This window comes from Chiloscyllium plagiosum, unplaced genomic scaffold (genome assembly GCF_037043375.1).
Source record: "Chiloscyllium plagiosum isolate Xiang-an unplaced genomic scaffold, Cpla_swu_hap1 HiC_scaffold_14, whole genome shotgun sequence".
NCBI classification, from domain to species: domain Eukaryota; kingdom Metazoa; phylum Chordata; class Chondrichthyes; order Orectolobiformes; family Hemiscylliidae; genus Chiloscyllium; species Chiloscyllium plagiosum.
Window position 1 is genome coordinate 41644946 of NW_028270152.1, and position 6180 is coordinate 41651125.

At 43.9% G+C, this 6180-nt stretch overlaps 1 non-coding gene across 1 annotated transcript; it reads left to right on the top strand.

The window, feature by feature from the left end:
• The first annotated feature begins 1237 nt into the window (after window positions 1-1237).
• LOC148147958 (Nuclear RNase P) lies at window positions 1238-1542 on the top strand. The gene has a single exon (XR_015759458.1).
• The last annotated feature ends 4638 nt before the right edge of the window (window positions 1543-6180 follow it).

A 6180-nucleotide genomic window follows, 5' to 3' on the forward strand; every position in this document is an offset into this window, starting at 1 on the left:
TGCCATTACTTTCAAGACATCAGCAGATTGCAGTCTTCAGTTTTCTGCTATTAAAGCCTGTCCATATCTACCAGGCACAAGTCAGGACTGTGACAGATTTTTTCCCCATGTGCCTGGATGGGTGCAGCTCTAACACTCCAAGTGTTACCATCCAGGACAAAACAGCCCGCTTGATTAGCACCACATGCATTCATTCCCATCACCATTAACATCAGTGGGAGCAGTGTCTACTACCAAATGCTGTACTGCAGAAATGCACCAAAGCTCCTCAGACACCACCCACCAAACCAATGACTAGTATCATCTCGAAGGACAAGGGCAACAGATACATGTGAACACCATCATCTGCAAGTTCCCCTCCAAGTCCCTCACTATCCTGACTTGGAAATATTTCACGGTTCTTCTGCCACTAGGTCAAAATCCTGGAATTCCCAACCTAAGGGCATTGCAGGCCGACCTACAGCAAATGGATTGCAATGTCTCAAGAAGGCAGCTCACCATCACCTTCAAGGTACAAGGTACTGATGAGACCACATCTGTGAGAACGGAAAGTAGTTTTGAATCCCTTGAGAGAAAGATATCATTTCACTGGAGGAAGTTCAGAGAAGATTTGCTAGGATGATCCCTAGGACTTGTTTTATGAACAAGCGCTAAACGAGTTGGGACTCTGCTAACTGGAGTTTAGAAGAATGAGATTTGATCTCATTGAGACAGAGGATTCTTAAAAGACTTGAAAGGGTAAATGCTGAGATGTTTCCCCTAATGGGGAAGTCTAAGATCAGAGAGCATATTTGTGGTGCTAATTAAGTGGGCTGCTTTCTCCTGGATGGTGATACTTCTTGAGTGTTGTTAGAGCTGCAGCCATCAGAATAAAGGGCCACCAAATTAAGGTGGAGAAGAAGAGGAATTTCTTCTCTCAGACGGTTGTGTGTCTTTGGAACTCCTTGCCACAGACAGCTGGGTGGGGTGGGTGGGGTGGGGCGAGGGAGGGACAAGAAAACTGCAGATGCTGGAATCCAAAGTAGACAGGCAGGAGGCTGGAAGACCACAGCAAGCCAGGCAGCATCAGGAGGTGGAGACGTTGAAATTTCGAGTGTAACCCTTCTTTCGGGTTGGGGGTGGGTGTAGGAGCAGCTGCAGATAAAAGGGGGTGGCAGGGGCAGGGTGGTGAAGTAGGGATAGGTGACAGGTTTGTTTGACCATGTGGTCAAAGATCTGGAGAGCTGAGGAGGTCACAGTGGGGTGAAGCTCACTTTAGAGGTCACGTGCTGAGTGTATTATCACTCCTCATGTCCTCGGGGAAGGTCTGAGACAAGAGCCAATCACTACCCTTGCAGGGTATCACCTGATTCAGGTGAGGAAGTCACCAGGCATCTGGTCTGGGCAGTAGCAGAAAGCAGGAGAAGCAATTCCAAGACAATTGGATGATGTGGATGCAGCTTCTACTCAGAATGGGAAGGGCTTCTGGCTAGCCATGTGAGTTCAATGTGTGAGATGAGTCAAACAAGACTCACAACCCAATTCAGACTACTCTCACCCCACACTTTTGGGCGGCACGGTGGCACAGTGGTTAGCACTGCTGCCTCACAGCGCCAGAGACCCGGGTTCAATTCCCGCCTCAGGCGACTGACTGTGTGGAGTTTGCACGTTCTCCCCATGTCTGCGTGGGTTTCCTCCGGGTGCTCCGGTTTCCTCCCACAGTCCAAAGATGTGCAGGGTCAGGTGAATTGGCCATACTAAATTGCCCGTAGTGTTAGGTAAGGGGTAAATGTAGGGGTATGGGTGGGTTTCGCTTCGGCGGGTCGGTGTGGACTTGTTGGGCCGAAGGGCCTGTTTCCACACTGTAATCTAATCTAATCTAATCGCATTGTGGCAGTGAGAAAGGGACTCTCAGTGCACGTCTGAGGGAGGTAGAGAACTTCTTCAAAGTGGGCATCTTTGGAAGAGCTGTAGCAGCAGAACAAACTTGGTTAGAGACAAAAGGGGGCAGAGTCCATGTAAATATTTAACGCTAAGATAGAATGATTCTTGAGCAGCCAGGGAATTCTGGGGAAAATGCAGGAAAGTGGATGAGAGAAATTTTAATTCAGCCATGATCCTATTGAATGGCAGAGCAGACTCAAGGGGCTGAACAGTCTACTCCTGTTCCTATTTCTTATGGTTTTATAACTAGGGACAGGTAATAAATGCTGGCCCAGCTAGCAATTCCTACATCCCACAAGTGAATGCTAAGTACAGACTTGGATGAGCTGCACACAAAATATCGTATTGGCAACAGTGTGGATTTGATTTGACCACATTCTTCCCATTCCTCGCTTCTCAGAACTTCCTTCCCATGCTGTTTTGGGTCAAATGAGGATCTTAACCCGAGGTGCTTTTAATCATTTGTTGCCTGTCTTCTTCTACAAACTGAAAACTGTAATTGTTTTAATGGCATGCAATGTGAATGCAAGTAAACAACTTCAATGGGTATGATCATAAATTTGTGATATCACTTTTGAGATATTTTACTTTTGCTTGAGTGCACAAAAGAATGTAATAAATGAAACCTATCAGGGACTTGTGGTGTTAAGTGCACTTTTTGTACAAAATGAGTATTCAACATTATTTAAAACAAGGCAAGGAGGAGGTAACTGTCAGTGTTCCAGTGCTTAGTGGATTGAAATTATTGAACACAAATGTGTTATACTATTATGGTTGACCTTCCAACATTGCTGCCAGTTACCCAACACGCTCTTCAGAGCAGAGTTCTTCTCAGCTCCAACATTTCTCTCTAAGTTATTCCTATGGCTTGGCAAGAGAAATGCGATCCCGAACAAGAACACCGCTTGTATTGAAGACAACATTTAACAGCAGCATTTGATTTTCCAGACTGCACCAAGAAACCTCCAAAAAGTAGGCATTGTTCACCACTGGAACTTGTTGTATAAGGTAATGGTTCTGATAAGGTTAATGTTTGAAACTACATTTGGCTCCACCCAATCTGATGATGTCAGCCTGATGGGCAGACAATTGAGGAATCTAGCTGGAGATCCTGATGGAGTCAGACATGCTATCCCTGGCTCCTCAGTCTTAATAATTATGTCTAACTAGTAGGAGTCAAAATATATTTCATTTCTCCAACTGCTTCTCAAAAATTTTATTCAGGACTACTTTTTGGTTTTCAGGGGCTATATTTTCATTCTGAATTATTCATTTATTACTACCCTATAGGTAGTACATACTTGAGTATTTCTGAGGAAAGATTTTTCTAATCTTTCTTTCTTGCACTTCCAGGATAATTTGCAAGAAATACTAATGGATAAGGAAAGCAACTTTTTTATACTAGAGCCACAGAGTTATAAATTCATATAGTATGGAAACAGACCCTTCAGGCCAACTTATCCGTGCTGACCAGGTATCCTGAACAAATCAGTTCTATTTGCCTGTGTTTACTCTATATCCCTCAAAACCTTTCCTATCCTGAACAAATAGCTTTTCAATTTTGTAATTATACCCACTGCTACCATTTCCTCTGGCAGCCTATTACAGACATTCACCACCCTCTGCATGAAAATGTTACCCCTCAGGCTCCTTTTGAATTTTTCCCCTCTCACCTTAAACCTATACCCTCTAGTTTTGCAGGCCTCTTCATCTTATCTATTCATCCTCAGCTATTTATCTTATCTGTACCCCTTATGGTTTTATAAACCCTGATAAAGTTCATCCCTCAGCCTCCGACACTCCAGGGAAAAAAGTTCCAGTTTATCCAACCTCTCCTTTTATCTCAAATCTTCCAGTCCCAGCAACATCATTGTACATTTTTTCTGCACCCTTTCCAGTTTAACATCATTCTTCCTATAGCAAGGTGACCAGAATTGTGCACAGTATTCTAAAAGTGCCCTCACCAATGTCTTCTACAGCCAAACCATGATGTCTCAACACCAATACTCAATGCTCTGACCAACCCATTTGCCACTTCTTGGCTCATTGATAAAGATCATCTGATCTTTGATAAACCCATCTGATAAAGATCTTGTATACCCTCAGATAACCTTATTCACACTCCACTATACCACAAAGGTTGGTGCCATCTACAAAGTTATTAACCATATCTTTTATATTCTCTTATAAATGATGAATAACAGTGGACCAGAACCCATTCTTGCTGGTCATAGGCCTCCAGATCAATAACAACCCTCTACCACCACACTGTCTAATTTTGTAATCAACTGGCTCCTCTCCCTGGATCCCATGTAATCGAACCTCACTAACCAGTCTACCATACGGGATCTTGCCAAAGGCCTTGCTAAAGATTATGTAGACAACATCTACTGCTCTGCCTTCATCTATCTTCATGGTAATCTCTTCAAAAAACTCAATATCAAATTTGGAGACAGGATTTCCCAAGTATCCTTGTGACTATCCCTAATCAGTCCTTGCCTTTTCAAACACATGTAAATCCAAATCTTCAGAATCCCTTCCAACAACTTACCACCATTGACATCAGACTCACTGATCTATAGTTGCCTGGCTTTTCCTTGCAGCCTTTCATAAGAAAAAAGGCACAACTTTAGCCACCTTCCAATCTAATGGCACCTCACCCTTAGCTGTAGATGATACAAATATCTCTGCACGGTAATCTACAATCTCTTCCCTAGCTTCCCACAATGTTCTGGGATATAGCTAATCATGTCCAGGGAATAAATCCATCTTGATGCGTTTTAAGACTTCCTCTTAGAGTCACAGAGTCATAGAAATGTACAGCATGGAAACGGACCCTTCGGTCCAACCTGTCCATGCCGACCAGATATCCCAACCCACCTGCCAGCACCCGGCCCATATCCCTCCAAACCCTTCCTATTCATATACCCATCCAAATGCCTCTTAAATGTTGCAATTGTACCAGCCTCCACCACATCCCCTGGCAGCTAATTCCATACATGTACCACCCTCTGCGTGAATATGTTGTCCCTTAGGTCTCTTTTATATCCTTCCCATCTCACCCTAAACCTATGTCCTCTAGTTCTGGACTCCCCCACCCCAGGGAAAAGACTTTGTCTATTTATCCTATCCATGCCCCTCATAATTTGGTAAACTTCTATAAGGTCAACCCTCAACCTCCGATGCTCCAGGGAAAACAGCCCCAGCCTGTTCAGCCTCTCCCTGTAGCTCAGATCCTCCAAACCTGGCAACATCCTTGTAAATCTTTTCTGAATCCTTTGAAGTTTCACAACATCTTTGTGATAGGAAGGAGACCAGAATTGCATGCAATATTCCAACAGTGGTCTAACCAATGTCCTGTACAGCCGCAACATGACCTCCCAACTCCTGTACTCAATACTCTGACCAATAAAGGCAAGCATACCAAACGCCTTCTTCACTATCCTTCTTCACTATCCTTCTTCACCTGCGACTCCACTTTCAAGGAGCTATGAACCTGCACTCCAAGATCTCTTTGTTCAGCAACACTCCCTAGGACCTTACCATTAAGTGTATAAGTCCTGCTAAGATTTGCTTTCCCAAAATGCAGCACCTCGCATTTATCTGAATTAAACTCCATCTTCCATTTCTCAGCATATTGGCCTATCTGGTCCAGATCCTGTTGTAATCTGAGGTAACCCTCTTCGCTGTCCACTACACCTCCAATTTTGGTGTCATCTGCAAACTTACTAACTATACCTCTTATGCTCGCATCCAAATCATTTATGTAAATGACAAAAAGGAGAGGGCCCAGCACCGATCCTTGTGGCACTCCACTGGTCACAGGCCTCCAGTCTGAAAAACAACCCTCCACCACCACCCTCTGTCAGTTTGAGCCACCTTTGAGCCAGTTCTGTATCCAAATGGGGAACCTTGTTGAACGCCTTACTGAAGTCCATATAGATCACATCTACTACTCTGCCCTCATCAATCTTCTTTGTTACTTCTTCAAAAAACTCAATCAAGTTTGTGAGACATGATTTCCCACGCACAAAGCCATGTTGACTATCTCTAATCAGTCCTTGCCTTTCCAAATACATGTACATCCTGTCTCTCAAGATTCCCTCCAACAACTTGCCCACACACACTCACTCAGCTCCTAATGACCTAGACTAAACCTGGAATCTTTTCTCATCCAAATATCAAAACCTCATCTGGATTTTCCTCTCCTTTCTGTTTTGGGAGTGTTTTAGTTGCAGTGGATTCTGGAGTGTATTC